The 22,639-nt window shown below is 36.7% G+C and overlaps 2 long non-coding RNA genes across 2 annotated transcripts; both read right to left on the bottom strand.

Annotated features, from left to right (window-relative positions):
• Positions 1–4,308: 4,308 nt before the first annotated feature.
• LOC131540599 (uncharacterized) lies at positions 4,309–13,647 on the bottom strand. Its single transcript, XR_009271311.1, has 4 exons — positions 13,538–13,647; positions 13,058–13,438; positions 6,459–6,540; positions 4,309–4,490 (listed from the first exon to the last, which is right to left on the bottom strand). It is a non-coding gene; the product is annotated as an uncharacterized LOC131540599 (long non-coding RNA).
• A 4,503-nt stretch (positions 13,648–18,150) lies between these two features.
• On the bottom strand, positions 18,151–22,010 carry LOC131540598 (uncharacterized). Its single transcript, XR_009271310.1, has 3 exons — positions 21,863–22,010; positions 20,328–20,487; positions 18,151–18,355 (listed from the first exon to the last, which is right to left on the bottom strand). It is a non-coding gene; the product is annotated as an uncharacterized LOC131540598 (long non-coding RNA).
• Between the last annotated feature and the right edge of the window lie 629 nt (positions 22,011–22,639).

The following is a 22,639-nucleotide window of genomic DNA, read 5'->3' as shown; positions in this document are numbered from 1 at the left end:
AGAAAGAGATATTGGTTTAAGGACAATTTGAAAAATAAGTAAAAGAAAAACAATTTTAAGAGATAGTTCTTAAAATTCAATGTGATTTATTGTTATGGACAGTGCTGACAATACATTTTAGATGTCTAAAATAAAATTACATCACTAAAGGGGTCAATAATTGAGTAATAATGAGAGGAAAATAACTCTCACACACACACACACACGCACTCAGGCAGATATACCAGACTAGAGGAACCAGGGGTCCTCTCTCTCTCTCACAAACACACACACACACACACATTCTATTGGTTGTATTCTCAGCATTATAATAAAGAATTAAAAACTTAGCTTAAGGAATAAAATAAATATTGCAATAAAAAACTTTGAGTACAATGAAAATGACTTACATTTTCAGGGAGGTTGAGAAATTCCGTCTTTACACATTGACAGCAGATCCTCAAATAAAAGGCTTGCAGATAGTTAGAAATTAGAAAGCTAAATTAGAAATTATCTGAGTGCAGAGTACTTTCCCATCGTTCAGTGAAATGAGAGGCAGGTGAGGGGGAGGTGGACCAGCCGTCACACACACACGCACAGGCAAACTATACCAGACAATAGGAACCAAGAGTCAAATATGGAAAATATTGAGTAACGTTGGGGATAAAGAATATTTGAAAAACATCACCGGTCATCTGGCAGCTGCTTGGCTTACTCCTTGATTAATTATAGAGGTTCAAACACTTACACTAGTTTTAGGCGACACTAAAAATATAAAAATGTAAATTTTTTCCAGGAGCAGGAAAAGAGATTGTCGTGTTAGGGTTAGGATCAATTATAAATTTATAGATTATAAACACCAAATGGCAAAAAAAAAATTTTTTTCAAAATAGCTATTGTCCCGGACATGTCTGGACTTGCCATAGATGTAGTGATTTTAATTCTCCATCATTACCTACAGTAAACCTATCCATCACAGTAAACTTTCTACATTTATTTTTCATAAAAATTTTCAAAAACATAATTTTTTAGATTTTTTGCTCATGGAGACAAATTTTGCAGAGGTCAATCATTTGGACTATTACTACACATATGGTTTGGGGGACACTCCATACAGACGTAATTAATGTTTTGTTTTGTTTTGTTTTTTACTTTACAGATTCTAAACCTACCCATCACACAAAAATTTCTGCACACGATTCCATTTTTTAAGAGAAATTTCAAACCACATTTGCAATGTTATATCAGTCTAATACCCATGTTATTATACAAATTTGTGTTCTGAGAAATCATATAAACAAGTACACACATACATAAACATTTCAAGCTAAAAAGAGACTTCTCTATTTTAAAGAATATGGAAATAAATAAAATATAGATTTATATATGACATCATAGTAACAAACATGTTACTCGAGCAAAGCAAGCCATTTATCATACATTTTAAACAAAATTTTAGTTTTTCACTAACCACACATAAACGTTGTTTTCTCAATAACAAAAACACAAACATGTAGATTCATGCTGCTCACATATTATTGTAGCCCAGTTTGTGGCAAATACAGTATAATCAGACTTTAGCCATTATTATATTTTTAAGATACTGAAAAACACAAATGTCAGGGTATGTCAAAACTTACCCAATTCCCCAAAGACCCCATTTTAAATAAAACATTGTTTAGTATGTTTGTAAATATTTTAATTATAATGACTCAAGAAATATCCTCATAAACTGCATTTATGTAATTATAGCATTGTAAAACACATATAATCATACAATTGTCTTGATAAATCGTATAAACAAGTACAGACACAGCACACACACACACACACACACACTGACACCATTCAGAAAGGTCAACAGTCTAGGTATGCACTGAGCGCTAAAAGCTAGTTTTCCAAATTTTTCAAGTGCTCCATCTCCCCAAAATCATATATTGTCCATTTTATACTTTTTAATGTAGCTTGGACATTTGAATAAAAGGTTGACAAATGTATCTTCATAACCATTTTGTTTTGACACAATGTCATCAACCGATTCTCTTTAATTTATAAGATTTACTTTTATTATTTCTACAAAGGTTCATGCTACAGTACTTTTATCAGTCTAATAAATATACGGTCAATACATGATGAAACAATAATCGTGGTACCAAATAAGTTTTACACAATGTTTTTAAGAAAGGGATGTTTTAAAATACAACTAAACCAGACGACGGATTAGTTTTTTCTTCTTTACAAACCTACGTTTCAAGTAATTTGCCCCTGAGGCGTTTCACATCCGAGCGGAATAGCTCTTATTTTCTAAGTTCCAATACAGGGGCTACAGATGCAGCTTCTTAACCGAACAAAGAAAACATATTTTTCACATTCATTCAACATATTTTTTAATATTTTGCACGAGTACCATGGGATCATGCCTTTTTTTAAAGGCTTGTCTGATGCTTTAGATGCATCAGAATGTGGATTTTTTCAATATCCAACATGAAATTAAAGAGTTGTATCAGTTGTTTCAGCTGTTTATTACCATTTTCTTAGGTTATTATTATTATTATTATTTTATTCGCATATAGAATAGGTGTAGAATTACCTTATCGTCCATGCTTTTCCCCTTTACAGACCCCCATGCACAATTGTAAATTCAAGAGGCCTAGTTAGCACCATTTAATAAAAGCGCCACAATGCATTCAGAATACAGAAACCCCCTCTCGATCTATTATGACCGGCGTTTTACTTAGTCAAATGATCAGGATTACGGATGATACTGTACTCATTTTGTTTGTTGGACTGTTTATGTCACTACTATGACTGCAGGCGAGGCCTTCTCTCTCTCTGAGAGTCATCAGCATTCACGGTTTATATAAATGAATGAAAATTTCTCGAGAGTGTTTGACTAAGTCGTTATTTCTTTTTAGGACGATTATTCATCTATTTGATGTGAGACCCCATTAAGTATCGACACAAAAATTATGGCGTGCTGTTTTACACTTACAACTGAATTGACATCTTACCATTGTGCTCAAAGCTACACATTCAGTAAAGTTTGAGGTCTTGAAAATGCTACAGACACAAAATATCAAGGCATTTTTTTAGTGCTCTCCATATAACTCACAAGTAAATATCGTATGAATACAGAAAACCCACTCGTGATCATTTGGGTATATTTTTATAAGCGTTGTTTTAAATTACTTTTTCTTTACGGCACTAGATTTAGACCTCTTGCTCAGATGTGCACATTTTATTCGTCGTACTCGTTTCAACATTTCCGTTCGACATTAAAGCGTAGGTAATGTGATCACAATTAAGAAACATAACATTACACTACATGCCCTTGAAAAGGCTATAGACATAGTCGTTTATACAGGAAATATGTTTGCGCAACAGAAATATGTATCGGTATAACAAATACCTAATACTGAAATGCTCGCTTCTAAATTCAAAAACATTAAATTCTAATAGAAAATAGACAAAAACACAATGCATTCATTCATGAATCAACATTTATTCAGTGCTACTTTCTACAAATACTAAAAGAACAGTTGTAATGTTCAGAATGTTTTGTTAACCACGCAAAGTGTTACCAAGTCATGAGCACAGAAAACTGACCACATCAATTCATAGATTGCTATGCCATATAATCAACTGAAAAAGTTTGTGTCTCATTAAGGGTGGGCATAGTTAAATAATGCTGTTATCAGTGAAAATTATCAATAATTATCAGTACTCTTATTGATACAACTCCCTTAATTTGGTGCAAAAAAATAAAGACATGATAAAAAGATATGAAACAATTCAGTAGATACTTCATTAATATCTGGTGCTGATGTGCTTTAATACAGCTTCACTATCAGAAGATAAACCTAAACAATGTTACAATTACCAAAGAACCATAGTTCTTGGGCTTCTCAGAAGATAAAATAAATAAAGAAAATAACATTCATAAAGAGTAAAGATATGTAAAATGAACAATATAAAGATTTCTAGCATCACTCCTGTATAATTTGGCCCACCCCAAAAACAAACAGTTTTTGTTTAGGAAAATGAGCATGTTGACTTTCTCTGGAGAATCTGTGATCTCTGATTACTGACTGTGGAGAAGACTCTTTCAGACAGTGCTGAGGAGGCAGAGTTAGGTGCTGGACAGCTGTGAGAGAAGAGGAAGAGTGTCGTTCTTACCCCAGCAGCAGAAGGCAGACTCTTCTGAGGGAAGGACAGGAGGGAGACTCTTCACTCTTCATCTTGTCATGGAGGGTTGATGCAGTGTTTTGCTGTAGAACAAGGCTCCTCCTCAGCACTTGGTCTTCCTCAGCAAAGAGCTCCTTTAGTGCAGAGTCGGAGACTCCAGATTCCTTGCAAACTGGAATCTTTTAATAAAATTTACCATATTATTGTAGTCAGGTTTATTGTTTTTATTATAACACATGACAAAAGGTATGAGAAAATTATGTTAAAGGTGTTCTTCCTTCTCTTCGCCGTCCTGAGCCTGCACTGTCAATATCCTTCTCTGGCAGCTGAAAGGGAGGATATCATCATGTTAATGTTGCTAATGTATGAACACAACCAGTTCTTTTTTTTTCAAAAGAAATCTCTTCTGCTATATTAATTTGACCAAATTTACAGTACAAAACATTAATATTGTAATATATATATTTTTTTTAAATTTAAAATAACAGTTTTCATACCCTTTTTCTAATACACTTTAAAATGTATTTCATTCATGTGAGGCAAAGCTGAATTTTTCAGCAGCCTTTACTCCAGTCTTCAGTGTCACATGATCATTCTCATATACTGATTTGCTGCTTAAGAAACATTTCTGATTATTATCAATCAGTGCATTTCCATGCACCTAATCACATTATTGCCTCTCTGACCAAAGTGTGCATGTGCTCATGACGTACATGAATGACGTGACACGCACCTGCAGGGGTGCGTTTCCCAAAAGCATCGATAGCTAACTATGGTTGTTAGTTCCACTGAACTCTATTGGTAACTATGGAACTTGTGACCATAATTGCTTTTGGGAAACGCACCTCAGATTAGAAATGATGGGGAAGAAAGCTTTGCATTTCTGGAGAGCCGAATCACTAAACTCTGTCAGCACACCAGTCTCTGCTCCTCACCCTCATCCAGCGCAGGCAAACCCAGCTGAAGTGACACTGCCATCACTTTGCTATGGTGGCGAAAATGTATGGAATACAAACATACAAACATGTTTTGCATTAGACAAATTAAAACAGCGGCCAGTAACACACCTACTCAGTAACACACCTATTTGTGCTGAGCAGTGGGGTTATGTTATGTGAATAATGGCGGTAAAAAAATAACCACAACTCAAATAATACGAATAATGGAAATTGCATGTAAACGGGAGTGAAGAGCTTTGCTCTTGACATGTAAACATCATAATGTGATTAAGTCCTTACTCTGATTATTGGAAATAATCACATTATTTGTGCACATGTAAACGTAGTCTAGAAACAGTTGTGCTCCTTAATATTTGTGTAAATCGTGATATTTTTCTTTATGATTCTTTTATAATATAAGTAAGTTCAAAACATTCAAAAAAAAAAACAAAGTAAAAAAAAATTAAATCAAATCTTTTGTAATATAATAAGTATTTTCTATCACTTTAATTCAATTTTATGCATCCTTGCTATTAATGTCTTCCCAAAGAAAAAAAAAGAAAAAATCTTAGTCACTCCAACCTTTTGAACCGTCGTGTAGACCAGTGTTTCCCAACCAGTGTGCCGTGACAGGTCAGGTGTGCCATGGAAGATTATCAAAAACTTCCTTCTCTATTATATTTCGTTGTTATTATTTTAAATCAGCACAATTGGTCATCGTTATCATTAACAACAAGAGAAACTGAGTGCCCATATATCTACAATAAACTTTATAACCTGCAAACTGATGAAAACGCTAAGCTATTAATTTACTGCCTCAGATGCGGCCGTTCTAATGATGGAGAAAACACAGATCTCTGTCAATCGTTCGTCAAAAACCTTGTTAACTCCATTTGAGTATGATTTTCAGAAATTAAGTGCAAGTGTCTGATCATATATAAAGCCAAAATACCAACTCTGATGACACAATGTTTAATTATTGAGAAAAAAAAAAAACCTTTTCCCCTTTCTGTTTTTTTATTTTTATTTTTATTTGTATAATACTGTGCCGCAGGATTTTTTTACAGGTCAAAACTGTGCAGCGGCAGAAATAAGGTTGGGAAACACTGGTGTAGACAAAAATATTGGGCAGCACAACTGTTTTCAACATTGAAAATAATCATAAATGTTTCTTGATTTCTGAAGGATCATGTGACACTGAAGACTGGAGTAATGATGCTGGAAATCCAGCTTTGATCACAGAAATAAATTATATTTTACAATATATTTCAATATTTTGACCAGCTGTGTACATTGCTACATTTAAATGAAAACACAACTTGTAATAAACAATGCACACATTCTCAAAGAACTTACATTGTGATGATTACTTCCTTCCCTCGCTGCGGTCTTCTTCAGTCGTTCCCAGACTTACTTATTTTTCATCTTTCCCTTGAATCTACACAAAAATAAACAAATAAAAATAATTAAACAAATAATTTTATAGACAATTTGGATAAAGTCAACCGAGACTTTTTTTGATGGTGGCCACAAACTGTGAATCTTCTTTTTGAAATCTTAACAATGAAACTCTCTTTAAGAGCGCACATAAACTGAGATTTAAAACTGTTAAAAGAAAAGGCTCAAACTATCACGCAGATTTAATACACTACACACCAATATCTCTTTCCTTTGTGCTTTGAACATTTCTCTGCGTAACGCTGCACGCTGTGACTCAGTGTTGCTTCAAGCGCATCATTCTGTGCACGGGTTGTACATTTGTGCCGCTACACATGACATATGAAAGCAAATAGACATATGATTATAACAATATATTTTCTGTATGTGTTTTGTATACAGCTCGTGGTATTTTTATAACAATAAAGGATGTTGATGACATACAACTGCCTATTATAATCAAAATCAACTATAGATCACAATCGGAAGTTATTAGAAGCACTCGATGATGGTTTTAAGTGACTTATAAACAAACACATTAATAATTACATACATTTTCAAGTGTAGCTTGATTCTAATTGTACCTCTAATTATATTATAGGATATTCTTGTAAGTATTAAAGATATTTGTTTCTGGTGTAGAACCAAACTTTACTTATCAAAATTTTATGCTGTATATTGAGCAGCGGACGATGTTAAATCCATATACGAGATACACATCTGAGGAAAAATACATTGTTGGTCGGCGCCACCTAGCGTGCATGCGTGAATTAGCACAAGGTGAACAATCGCTTCGCGCTCAATGTGAAAGCACCGTCGTCGGCGATTCGCATTGCGCTCAGTGTGGAACGGCCTTTATTTCACTAAAATGTTTCACTAAATGTTTAGATTTTATCAAATTATTGTGCACCCATGATTTTTCTAGAGTATCTTTTTGTATTTTGTATCTTTATAATAGTATTTTTGTCATAGATTATGATTACCGTATTGACCCGAATATAAGACGATGTTTTTTTCTTGTAAATACATCTGAAAAAATGCGGTCGTCTTATATTCAGGGTCTAGACTTTGACATGTCAATAATACACCCACAAAAAGAGCAAACAACAGCACGCACATCTATCTCAAATGGGTGCTCGACTAAAAAACAAGTAGAAGCATATTGAAAATGCAAAGTCGGCAACACCTAAGCTCCAAAAGTATCAAAGAAAAATTTATTAATTAAAAAAATTCACATAAGGTGTAACGTTTCGAGCACACAGGCTCTTCATCAGACAAATGAACAACACTGATATGCGTCTATTTATACATGTGAGCAAAAGGTCACATGACCTAACACAATATACCCAAAATAATAATAATAATAACAACAACAACAATAAATAAACCAAAGTAACCGCAGTCAAAAAAGAAAAAACAACAACAACAAAGAAATTACAAAATACAATTCTCAATACACAATACAACAAGATTAATTAATACCTGCCTACATACATAAATTCAACCAATACCATCAAAACCTTTATTGGAGCTATATAAAAAAAAAAAAAAAAAAAACACATAATTGGATAAGCATTCCATATTTAAAGAAATGGACGAATATCAAAATCCTCATTAAGACCTCTCGGGGACAAAGTATCTAATGTAAAAATCCAAAAGGCTTCACGTTGTAAAAGTAATTTATTGATGTCACCACCGCGCCGTGGACACTTAACTACTTCTATTCCTATATACTGAAGAGTGGAAACGGAATGTCTCGAGTTTACAAAGTGCTGAGCTACTGGACTTTTCGGATCGCGATGTCTGATTGCACACCGATGTTCAGAAATACGATTTTTCAAAGGTCTGCTAGTCTTACCAACGTAACACAAACCACAAGGACAACGCAACAAATAAATAACATTAGCCGTCTTGCACGAAATCGTACCCCGAATCTTAAATATTTTCGTCGTATGAGGATGTGTAAAAGTCAATGTCTTATACGTGAAATTACACTGTTGACAGTTACCACATCTATAATTCCCATACGGTATTTTATTCAAAAAATGAGGAGCAGGTTTCAAATCAGATTTGACCAAAATATTACGAAGACTGGGTGTTTTCTTGTACACTAGACATGGTGGTTCATCAAAACACTTCTTAAGACCGGGATCACTCTCAACAATGTGCCAATGTTTCAATAAAACATGATGAATGTCCTTCGATACAGGCGAATATTGAATATAACAGTTAACCCGACGTTTAATTTTTTTTGTTTTTTTGACAAGACTCTCCTGTTGCGATACATCTTTAAAACGACTCACTGCAGACTGGATCCACTCTTCTCGATATGATCGTTTTCTGAATCTCTCCGATAGAATTTGTGATTGCTGTTGAAAATCTGCATCTTTACTACAAATACGGCGAATACGACTAAATTGTGAAATTGGTAACGAACGCTTTAATGACACAGGATGATAAGATTGTCCGTGCAAGATGGTGTTACGGTCAGTTGGTTTACGATACAAAGTAGTTTCAATGCCAGATGCAGTGCGAAGAACAAGCACATCCAAGAAATTCATTTTCTCTTGATGAAATTCAATAGTAAATTTCAACGCACTACATTTATTATTTACCAAACTATGAAACTCCAGTAACTCAGATTCAGCACCACTCCATATTAAAAAAACATCATCGATATAACGTTTCCATAGAACAATGTGTCTCAAAAAATAATTTACCACAGGGTTTAACACAAACTGATGTTCAAACATCCCACAAAAAAGGGATGCAAAGCTTGGGGCCATCTTGGAACCCATGCTAACCCCTGAAATCTGCAAATAATAATCTGACCCAAACAGAAAATAATTATGTGAAAGCACCAATTTTGCCAAATCACTCAAACATGTAGTACTTGGTACCTGACCCGGACGTTGATCAAGAAAAAATTCCATAGCCTCTAACCCACCCTGAAATGGAACATTGGTGTAAAGCGATTCAACATCCATGGTGACTAGAAAAACAGGATAATCAGGTAATTTCACATTATTCATAAATTCAATAAAATCCATCGTGTCCTTAATATAAGAAGGTAAAGACATGACCAAAGGTTGTAAATGGAAATCAACAAAAGCAGAAATTCTCTCTGTCAATGACCCAATTGCTGCAACTATGGGTCTACCAGAAGGATTTCCTATACGGTTTGTGAATTTTAGGTAACGTGTATAATACCGGAGTAATCGGATGTTCAACACGCATATATTCGTATTCATCTTTGGTCAGCTGATGGGAATCTACAAAACGTTGTAAAGTATTGTATACAGATGTCTTAAAATGCGCCAAAGGATTCGTACTCAATTTTTTATAGAAAGCCGAATTAGAAAGTTGTCTCTGTATTTCAAATTCATAATCTTTTCGATCTAAAATCACCACTGCTCCACCCTTATCAGCACTTTGAATCACTATAGACGAATCTTTTTAAGTGATTCCAGTTCGACAGTTGTGCCTTCGTCAAATTATGTGCAAGTTTATATTGTTTTTTAGATTTGAATATAGATACAACATCACTTTCTACAAGCCTACAATAAGTGTCCAAAGAGGCATTTCTATTCTTGAAAGGAATAAAAGTGGATTTACCTCTAAAACCAGTCCGATGTAATTCACTAGAATTATAGTCCTCTACAGATGTACCACCGTAACTATCCCGTGACTCAGAGGTTATATCAGACGTGAAAACACCAGAATCCGATGAATGAATCTGCTGTGTCTGTCTCACATTAAAAAATTCTTTGAGTCTCAAGTTGCGAAAAAATTTTTGCAAATCAATATAAGTGTCAAATTCATTGCAGTGTGCAGTTGGTGAAAACGAGAGTCCTTTATTAAGGACAGTTAAACAGTCATTGGAGATCACTTTGTAATACACCCACAACAATAGGTGGTGCCAAAAACGCATAAAACGAGTGTGCGATGAAATATGTGTGATGTAAAGATCGCGAGTGAAAACAAAAGAAAAAGAAAAGCTTACAGCGGCATGAGTCGTGACTGTCATGTTAGTCTGATGGGACCAAACTTCCTCTAAGTGATTTTAAAACATGACAGTACCCAGATTTGAAGACTACAATAATATTTCACTTCTACTGTTAATACAATTTTGGTAGGCTACTATGAGATGGATAGCCTAAATGTTATATAATTCAGATGGGCTACCTATTTTTATGGTATAACAAAAAGTGTATATTTTTAAATGTCATTGTTGGTAGGGCTGCACGATTTGGAGAAAAAATCTAACTGTGATTTTTCTGATCAAAATTGCGATTTAAAATGCGATTTATTACTATTTCATAAAAAGAGCTACAGGTTTGTTGTGGTGGTTTTAACAGCACCAAAGAAAGACCAAGCATAATCACAAACTATGCTACACTGTGCTACTGTTTATTTAAAACCTCTTAAACATTGTGTCCATTTTTTATTTTTTTTTAAAGTTGTCAGGATGCAAACATCTGTCATGACATTAAGAACTACAGTATCTTAATTAAAGTTAAATTAACAATCATATATAAAATTTTAAACTTTTAAGAACCCAAACACACTGTACTTTCGGCAGGTTTTACGCCCGTTTCACACATGCTCCGTTTGCAGTGCGTATTTGTTTCGGCACCCATGTTAACGGATTAAAGCGTTCTCACTGCATGCGGTTGCGGTCCGGCAGTGCTTTCCTGGAGCAGTGCGTCTGCAGCACGCGCTGAATTAAAGTGACAGTGCTTTGTTCGCGGTAAAATGAAAATGGATTGACATGGAAATGTAGTAATTTCCCAAAAAATCAATATAATTAAAGTCTACTATGTTTCACAGGCTTTTTGGCTAGGTTTGAAACAAATAAAAGTGCACAACATATGCACTTGACCTGTGGAGGTAGAAAAACAAAGTTCTTTAAGACCCGCGAGACTTACACTTTCAGTATAAGCTAACGTTTGGATTTGAAATAAAAATAATAGATAAATGTAGTGTTTGTGGTAAACAGCCGCGGATCAGGAGCGGACTGCAAACGCGTCCCGTGCAAAACAATAAGTCCGTGCTGCTTCTGCACCGCATACGTAACGCACACGGACCGCATACGCACTGCAAACAGAGTAGGGCTGGGCAAATAAATCGATTTTTCGATAAATCGTTTTTTTTTTAATGACGTCGATTCGATATCGATTCTCAAAGGCCGCGAATCGATCTTTTCCCGAATTTATTTCAGCACACATTTAAAACAAGATCTGTTTTCATCTTCTGCCGTCTCACTATGACATTAACACACTGCTGCTCAGAGTCATTTCATTAACATTTTACAGTTTAATTTGAGAAAACTACAGTCATATCACATGATACACAGCAGCTGCAAATTCCTCACGGCAACCTGTCAAAATAAAAGTTTAGTTTAACATTAAGAGCAGTCTTAAGACTCAATGCTTCTACTACTAATAAATATTAATTAATCTTTATTTTTAAAGGAATAATCCCATTTGTTTTCTTTTTAATTTTAACAGTAAACCTCTGTTGTGCAGCACTTTGTTTGCCAAAAAATAAAAGGGTTTAATTTTCATTTGATTAGGATAAATTAAATTAATGGCAAGGCAAGGCAAGTTTATTTATGTAGCACATTTCATACACAGTGGTAATTCAAAGTGCTTTACATAAAAGGAAGTGTAATGTTTTATGCCTTCATCTGATTACCAGTAAATTTTATAGGGCCCTATTATTGTTTAAGGACCCTATACAAAAAAAGAATAGGTTTAAAATACAGGCCTGTGGGTCTTAATTTCTTATTAATTCAATATTTGTAAACTGCATTTACTGTTCATTTTTTTAGAAATATCAATAGCTTTTGTCTTAAAACTATATTCACTGAATGTAATAAAAAAAAAAATCGAGAATCCAATCAAATCGAGAGCTTGCGAATCGGAATCGAAATCGAATCGAATCGGGACATCTGAATCAATACCCAGCCCTAAAACAGAGCATGTGTGAAACAGGCGTTACAAAGTACTTGCCTTTGAAGTACATCAGAACATCGAAATCCAAAATCATTCCAAACATATGTTGTGCTTTTTACTGTTGGTACATTTTACCAGTATTTACCATACTTTCAAAACAAAAATTAAAAATAGGAAAAATATGCAATATGAAAATAATTTAAGAAAAAATGTTTTACAGAGAGAGAGAGAGAGAAAGAGGAAAAAAACCAAGCCTTTTCCAAAAGGTACATCTGGAAAAAGGGGGGTCGTCTTATAATCAGGGTCGTCTTATATTCGGGTCAATACAGTATATATTTTTATACATTTGTTATTTTTCATTAAAATGAAGTTGTCTATTTAACAGAATGTGTTTAACACACAAATGAGCGATGATCAGGTCAACACACAGAAGTATAGAAATTCTACATTGATTTTTTTTTTTTTTAACTGCACTGGTATCGGATACTCAGAATTTTTGGTATCGGATCGGTTCTGAAAAATTGGTTTCGTTGAATCCCTAAATCCAACCCTGTGGATTACCTGTCTCTCCTCCAGAGCCTTTAGTCGTGTGGGTCCAGGAAGGGTGCTTATATGTCTGGATACCGCTGCACAAACCTTTCAGCCATGAGAAATGCAGTTCCAGCATGTCTTCAAATCCAGGACAACAGAATGGTCAGGATGATCTGAAACATATAACCAACTGAAATCAATTTAAATGTATTTTGTCTTGCCTGAGTGATGCTGAAACAACCAGGTTTAGTTTTTCACCAAGGATTCGCTGCTTCCTATTGAACAGTCTTCTTGATGAATGATCTCTTGATCCTGGATCCTTGCATCTTATTGCACCTTGCACCTGGATCTTGAAACCCCTCTCTACTCATAATAGTTGTCTTGTTGCTGCTGCCCAGATTGTCTCTCCACCTGATGATTAAAAAAAAAAACTTAGTTTTACAGCAATGAATAAAACATTTATAATACTATGTTGTAACAAATGAGCATCTTTTCTAATAAGCAACTCACTGAATCATTGACTCAACTGGTGGCAGTCAGGACCTAAAAAAAGTGAACCATTTGTTTATTAAAGATTTGTTGAAACTAAAGTATCAGATCTATTTGAGGATTAAACTAGCATAAAAAGCATGCATGTAAAAAAACACCATTAACGAGCAGATGACAATTTACCCAGACAGCAAGCCAACATTGAATAAACATTGTTTTTCCATCTGAATCATCATTATGGTTGATGTTGAAATTTCAATGCAAAATAAATGTTGAATCACCATTACCATATCGATGAAAACCTGATGTTATTAATGTTGATGGCAACAATATTGGAACAACATTGATCTATAGTTATCTTTATGATTGAGTAAGCATTGATATTTGGTTTATCGGGCGATCGCTGAATGTGTTGAAAAGTCATTGATTTATAGTTGACCGGGAAACGACGCTGTTGTTGAAGAGTCATCGGCATATAGTTGACCGTGAAATATGATTGAAAATCCATCGATTTTTGGTTGACCGGGAGATCAATACCAACGTACTGCACCGGACACAGCTCATTTCTGGACCTTGGCACAAGCGTACAGGTAAGCTTGCTTAATGTTCGATATGAATGAATTGTACCAAATCAAATACTGTTAGGTTGATCGTTAACATGATGGTTAATGTAGTAACCCTGCAAGTCGAAAAATGACGCTAAGGGGTACCTTGAGCGTCAAAAAGCGACGCCAAGTGGTCCTGACCAAGCTTCAATATGTGACGAGTTGGGTGTGAGAATGGGTTGGATCAGCATAGGCTATTTGTGTTTGCGCTGAGAGGAGCTTCAAAGATTTCTACTTGCGTGTTTGTGCAGCGTTGAGTAATGTATCGCAGACATATGTTGATTCCTTGAATGCAATGTTAATCAGAATCCACTCACTGCTCAAAATACTTTTGTTCATTGCTGAGTTATGCACGCTCACAAATGCTCTCGTTATAACAAACAAAGTGTAGATGGTGTAAATAAGAGATTCGTTGTGCAGTGTAGAGAGCTTCATTGATTATAATGGAGTTTTGTGAGATTGCTGAAGTGAGTAACAGCTTTTAAAGATTATTAAAGGTGTTTGTAAATGTGATATTAAATTAATACAACAGCTCAATAAACAATAAGTTATATAAAGTGATGTACATTGTATGACTTTTAACAATATTGCCTGATTTTGCTCTATTTAGTCAAGGAACATAGTTTCAAACAGTCACAGCCGAAATGTGGTCACCCTAGGGCACTACACTGTGTTAATCCGGGCCTGCATTTAGAAACAATTAAAATGCCTCGTTAATTTTAAAACCTGCTGCCACAAATTACCTCAGTGACTCTACAGACCAGAGTGGAAAAATATCGGACCAGCATCCAGCACACACGTGACTGTTAAATTTTGCGCCAATCAAAGAGTGATCACACCTGTAACGTGATTCAGAGAGAGTGGCGCGTGGGCCAGTGCGTGACATCATTTGTCCAGCTGAAGGGCATGTGCGGAAAATACATGGGCGTGCACAAATTAAATTTGTCAAGTCAATTGGGCTATTAATGTCTTAATGTCTATTAATGACTTGGGTGTGAGGCATTTTGAGGGAAGGATAGCTATGCCACACACACACTTTTTTCTACATTTCTAGGCTGCATGGCTAGGTTATCAAGTTTAGCCTATATCATTCACAGGCATAGGCTAATGTTAAACTGAAATGTACTGTAACGTCGGTGCCTATGCACTACGGCTCTGACGCTGATGCATGCTGGGATTCTGGGAGAACTTTGGGGTTGTTTCGTGTGTGTTATGCCTTATTTACTGTTTATGTACGTGTTTTAGTGTAGCGTGATTACCCTTTTAATTCTACCCCGTGTGTGACCTTTCGTGTGTGGGTGGTTGCGTCCACCCATGCAGTGGCGTGCACAAGCTCAAGCCCCTGCCCCTTTGAGGTCCGACAGTAAAGTGCCCTTGCGGTCCGGTGCCCCTATTCTGCTAGGAGTGTTCGATATGACGATTTTTGATCGTGGACTATAAAAATGTCTCCACGATTTGCTTTTTTGAAGAAATATCGTTGCATCGTGCCACAGCACACATTCTATCAGCTGCCGTTCTGGCGCCGCCGTCTCTATGTAACATTACTGTACAACGCTACATACATTCAGATCAGTGTTAACTCAGCGGTAGAGTTACTCTCACGGGACACTGCACTTATTCGCAGTCACCAAAAGTACATTATCTGCATCTGCTTCAAAGACTTACTGGTTAAACGTTTCACTCAGTGTGCTGTTCTGACGAGCGCCTTTTCTGAGCACATAGGCTGCATTAATTAGATCAACCGGAACCGGGAACACTCCCCGTAACACACGATGTACTCGTTACATCGTAAGTAGAATGGCATCTACCCTAATATTTGTCTGTTTCTTTCCTATTCTGTTTCTCAGTCTGTATCCGGTCAGATGGATCAGCACCAGATGATGTCTACAGCCCTGATCGTCAGCGGACACCAGGACACCCAGATGACCCCCAGAGACATATCCCCAGTGAAAACCTCGATTGAATACAATAAAATTAAAAAAAATATATAACTAAACTAAAATATAATAAAATACCTAACTACATAATACTACTATTGTTAGAAATTGCAACAAAATTAAAATAGAAATATAAACTTTTGAACTGCGGGTTTCGTCTGGTCAGAGGAGAACTGGCCCCCCGACTGAGCCTGTTTTTTTTTTTTCTCCATTCTGTCACAGAGGGAGTTTTGGTTCCTTGCGCTGTCGCCTCTGGCTTGCTCAGTTGGGGACACTTAATTTCTAGCGATTATCGCCGATTTGATTGGACAGTACTATTTAAACTAAACTGAGCTAGACAATGACATCTCTGAATTCAATAATGAAATGCCTTTAACTGAAAATTGAGTGTTTAATCTTATTAAACATTACTGACACTTTATCCTCTAATTTGATACTGTTAAGTGCTTTGACACAATCTGTATTGTTAAAAGCGCTATAGGTGACTTGACTTGACTCGAGTGCACACAAATAAAAGTAGACCCTTTACGGTTCCGAATGATGTATTACTCTTACCTTTATGAACAAAAATTACGGCGTAAGTTGTTTCCATTGAACAAAATGCAATTGATTGCGCTGGTGCCGCCATGTCCTGCGCTTTAGCTTCGACTCTCTGCACAAACTATTGGATGCAGCGCACATTTATCTTTAACGTTTAAACATTGTTATATGCTTGAACTGTTTCAGTAGGCTATATCAATAGATTTTATTTTAGGCAAGTCGTGATGATTTGAGAATGCTAAATTGATCAAACGGCTACGATCAGCCTGCCGGTCTGCCGCTGGCCGCTTGGTCGTTACTTTAAGAATGAAATAAACTTATTTAACGAACAAAAAAAAATGCTCCAAACGTTTTTCTAAATTAACTTAGCCTAATAAAAAAACGAAACGAAATAATCATTTTGCCATTACATACAAAACTGAACTATTTTAATAGCTGAAACAGCTATAATCTGATTTGGGAGAAGGGGGGAAAAAAGAATGATTTCAGATTGTCAAATGATTTCAGAATCACCCTCGATTTGATTCAGGAACCAGGCCTGCCTGTATCTGGCGATTATAACTTTATATATTTCTATATTATATGTCTATATTTACCCCATATATTAAACCATGTGTAGCATATAGCCTACTGTACTTTGAGCAACCATGCATGGTCCTCTCCGATACCGTGACCCAGATAGCACACGAAATTGACTAAATTATATCCCAGTATATAATTTCATGATGATAAAGTTCTATAGCAGATAATTCTGCTATGTCTATTTTAAAAATCATATTTGTATTAAGTCTCTGCATTATTCCAAAGATGGCTCTTCGGACGCGAGTGGTGCGATGCACGCAACAATACCCACACAGCAAAAGGACTCCGCGGTGGATCCGCCGCGGAGGTATCGCGGCTTCCGGAACGTATCCGCGAAACGGACTCGTATCGGCGTCCACTTGCGCGCAGTGACGGATCCGCAACGAAGGCGGATAGCGGGTCCGCCGTGGCTCCGCGCTGCATCCGCGATTAAACCCTTACCTCCGCGGCGGGTCCGTTTTGGACCCGCAAATGAATACATACATCTGCCGCGGACCCGCAACGGACTCATAAAAAAAATCCTGGCTCATCTGGCCCGGATCCGTTTTGGACCCGTTCATCTCATTTTCAAAATCCCTTTTGTTCTTGCTGTAGGATAAAACTAAAACCATCACTACGCCTAGGTTACTACAGCAATATAGGCCTAAGCTTAAATCTGCATTGCCTTGTATTTTTAACCTAACAATATTGTAAATAGGCCTAACAGAAAAGGTTCAAGTCAAGACATCAGTTTACTGTACAAAAGTAATCACTACTCAATAGAAATATAAAATTGATGTTTAAATTTATGGAAAGTTATAGGTTATAGCCTATTCTGTTTTTAAGTAGCCTCGTTGGCGAGGCTACTCTACATTCATTTTGTGGTCAAAACCTAATTTAGTGCTTTATAGGCCTAGGTCAGTGCAAACATAAAATATTTTATCTATTAGGCTACAACTTCAATGAAATGCTGCGCTATGCACAGCTAAAATATCAGAAAATTAATAACTGGTGAACGACAAGAAGTTCAATAAAAAGGTTGTTTATTGCTTATTTCTCCTATTCCGTTTGTGTGGATGGAGGCGGGACACGTCTCCTCGTTGCCCGATCCCCCGCCAGGTTGAACCACCTGATTGCGTGCTTGGTGACCTCCGCGTCCGTGGCTGACTGTGTCACCGTGTTTTTCCTCACAGCACCTGTAATCAAACAGACAGATATGTTTATGGTATGTAGCATCCAAAGCCAAGTATCCTTACACAATACAGTATATGAGATAGGCATTAAGGAGATTAAATTAAAAAAAGAAACATGGCTTACAAAGTTATAAACAGGGTTGTGGTGGTTAAAATAAGAGGTGGGTAAACTATGAATTCGTGATCAGGGTAAGGTGTGCTGCGCCTTTCGCTATCGGCTGTTTAAAAAAGACATCCAAAATGTTCAAACAACATCAGTGGTATTAAATGGTTCCTTGATCAGAGCACATATTGTATGTGGATAAATCAGTGTGGTTTTGTAATGTTTTAAGTTTGTCAGGGTCCTACATCTATTTGGAGGTAAACTCTTAACATTACATAAACTCTTAACAGGTGGATAAACTATTTCTGACATTGAGCGGTGGGTAAACTCTAGGGCTGTGACGGTGGCAGATTTTTACGCGGTGTTGTGTATTAAGTGTTGTGGGCGTTTGCGATTAAGTGAACTTGAAGACGCTTGTACAAACGCAGATGGGTGACATGAATGGAAATGATTCCAGATCTCCCAAAAAGGTCCATCGCTCATCACGAAATAAATTTGCTAAATGCAGAATAAACTGTATATTCCTGCGCTGAAACCTGCCAATCTAAAGGAAATGCAGTGCATGGCGTTTGAGGTAATTAGTGAATTAGCATAGATTTATAGTCTAAATAAAACAATCTGCAACTGTATATTATTACACTTGTATAGAAAACTTTGTATTATGCTTGTTATAGAGTGTGTGACGTCACGTGCACTACCGCCGGTGGCAATAGACAACCGCGGTGACAACCGACCATCGCGGTGATGCGGTTGTCATGACGGCGTCACAGCCCTAGTAAACTCCATTTACTTGCCTTTAGTCTCCACTACAGCCCTGGTTAACATTACATTAAGTCATTTAGCAGATGCTTTTATCCAAAGCGACTTAACATTCTCAAGTTACATGTTGCAGCAGAGACCTTAGTGTTAGGTTAACCATTCCAAAACCAACACTAAATTAAAATACAACTCGCATGGTAATTTACAACCCACACAAAACTGCATTCCATCAGTGTGTATTATTATTATTATTTATTTATTAAGACAAATGTACACGAGCGAAGCTATCGCAACCACCAGGCAGCCAATACGTTTTTGTGCGTTTACTTTGATAACATGATGGGCCTGTTACCCACACCTGGGGTGCGTTTCTCTTGACATGACAATCCACTGTGATTCCAATCTCCAAACTTCGACCATAGTTGCGCTCTTACGCACAAGTGCAGGTACGCCACTGTTTCACCTAAGATTGTGCCGGAAGTTGCTACTTGAACCCTCTATAGTGTGGAAACACATGAACACTGAGCAGTGTGGGGACTTTACTGTGAATTATTACATGAATCTTACCCGTTTCATTCACGTATGACTGATGCATATGAATCACATTAAGTTAATTGATTTGTTTGTTAAAACTATGTAATCTAAATGGATGGAAAATTGTTATGCAATTGAATTACAGAAAATGTAAATTTAGACCGAATAATTTTTTTGAGTGCATTTTCCTACTAAATACAGGTGCATCTCAATAAATTAGAATGTCGTGAAGTAGTTCATTTTTCTTGTAAGTTATTTCAAAAGTGAAACTTTCATATATTTTAGATTAATTGCATGTAAAGTAAAACATTTCAAAAGTTTTTGTTTTAATTTTGATGATTAGAGCTTACAGCTCATGAAAGTCAAAAATCAGTATCTCAAAATATTAGAATATTTACATTTGAGTTTGAATAAATGACCATCCCTACAGTATAAATTCTGGGTATCTCTTGTTCTTTGAAACCACAATAATGGAGAAGACTGCTGACTTGGCAATGATCCAGAAGACGAACATTGATGCCCTCCACAAACTATTGACTTTGAACGTATTTAATATTACTTTGAATTATATACACTTACTGAAAAGCAAGGTCTTCGTTGCCATCCTACTGAAGGGCTTTTTGTTATTAACACCCTTCCAGTTTATCTGAGGAGACACCTCATCTGTGAAGAGCCTGCCCAGGATGTTCCAGGTCACCCTCTTCACATCCTGGCCTCCAATGGTGGCTAAAGAAGAAATCTAAAAGACAAAGACATCTTTTTTTAAATAGACAGCAAGGTAAACATTTCAAAGCTTAAGTTGCATTTAAAGGTGCATTCAAAATGTTTTTGTTCCTGTTGAAAGCGTCCAGAAATGTAGAAAAAGATAGAAAACTTCTATGTTTCTTCTTTTTCTGTGAAGAAAAAAAATCCTGTTCTCTTGGATTATTATTTTTTCTAAACATGTACTTGGCTCACACCCTCATGTACCTGTCAAACCAAGGATATTGTTGCTCACTGACAGAATCTTGTCTGCAAAAGGTGTTTTTAGTAGCTAGGCAACAACATCTGGTGTAGGCGCCGATGACTGCAGCTGTCATTTTCTTTCTTTCCTTGGACATCCCTGAAGGGGCGGTCTAACGCTGGGGGTAGCATGGAGAGACCTATACTTGGTAGCACTGGACCCAGACCGTTGCACGTCACTAGACCCAGAGGGCGGGCTGTCACTGAACGTCAGAATTTGATTGGCTGATGATTCTGTCACTAATGCTCGTAACAAATCAGATGTGACGTCTTTCAACAAAAGGGTAGCACTATCTATAGTGCTGGTCTCAGACTTTTTTTATGTAAGATATTCCAGTTCAACCTCTACTAAACTAATCATAGGCAATTTTGTGGACATTACACAAATGAAAATTATACCTCAATAATCAATAAAAACATTTTTCACACAATTTTATTTTTTATAGGGCCAGCAGAGAAGGTCCTGCTGCCCCTGACGGCCCACCACTGCTTAGCATGAAGTTGCAGTTTCACAATACATGAATTACACTTTTTTTTTTTTACGCTTGAAACGCGATTTACACTTTAACAAATCTTTTCTTGCGCATGCAAAATTAATTTACGCTTGCTATCGTATGTATTTCACAAATCTTACCCTGCACATGCGAATCTTTTTGACGTCATTACCTTCATAAAAACGTAGCTATAATATTCACTCAGCGTTTTGTGTTCTTGTTAAACTGTGTGTAAAATGAGCGGTGATCGTTAAATCACCCTACGGACCGTCTATTTGCTGGATGGTTTCAAGGTAACGTTAATTAATAGTCGGTAGCTAACATTAGCCCATAAGCTAAGCCCGTAATTTTTGACGTTCAAACAGGCGCCAAAACCCATTAGTTGTCTGAACCGACTCAAACGGTGATTAAAATGCGGCTTAATTTTCATTATAAAGAGGATGGCAGATAAGACACTACACGAGACCAAAATTGCCAAAATGCAAACTTAATGCACAGCTAGCTAGAAGCTAGCGCTAAACCATTATCCACGAGTGAACATGCTAAAGTTGTCCTAATATCAAACAACGTCTACAGTCATTAATATACATGATGATATCGATACATCAATAAACTTACTCGAGAGGGTTCAGCGCAACCGTGTCCCAGCAAAGAAAGTCTCCAGCGATATGACTCTAGTCTAGTCTCGTCTCTTGTTGGACTGTGATTCAACCGTTACAGCAAAGGCGCGTCCGCATCTGCGGATCCGACATGGGTCCGCTCAGGATCCGCTGATTGACAGTAGAATTTACGGCGCCGCCCGGAGGCGGAGCTGATCCTCTGGGCGGCGCCAGAACGAATGTGACAGTCACGCGGGTTTGGCGACTTGAAGGCGGATCCGCCTAGGAATCTCCTGCTGTGTGGGTAATCACTATCGCCTGGATGCAGCGCGACTCGACAAATCTCCCGTCGGTAAAATGAATAATATGATTTAAATATTGTTATCCCACTGGCATGGGACTATTTGTTCCATGGTGCTGTTTTAGTGAAATGTGAATTTGACGTCATGATTTGAAGGTGAACTCGGCGCTCTCCTCATATTTGCGGCTAAATGCAAATTATCATAATTGACGGACAGCTATGCCCGTGAAAAGACATCAGCACTCCGGCGGTTGATGTTAATAACGTGTTTTAATGTCGGTAATAATTTCACCACCATCAACGCATCTAATATTCTCTCTGAGTTTCCATGTTCCCTTACGAAAATTAGCCATGTTTTTACGAATAAATACATTTATAGTGATCTGCGCCACCGAACTGACAGTGCGGCATGAACAAGAAGTTCGTGTTTTTCCCTGCACGTTAACATAATGAAGATCAGTATTAAGTTATTACATTTCCCCTTTGCGTATTATC

This window comes from Onychostoma macrolepis, chromosome 05 (assembly GCF_012432095.1).
Source record: "Onychostoma macrolepis isolate SWU-2019 chromosome 05, ASM1243209v1, whole genome shotgun sequence".
Taxonomy (NCBI): domain Eukaryota; kingdom Metazoa; phylum Chordata; class Actinopteri; order Cypriniformes; family Cyprinidae; genus Onychostoma; species Onychostoma macrolepis.
This window is presented reverse-complemented; position numbering and strand designations above follow the sequence as displayed.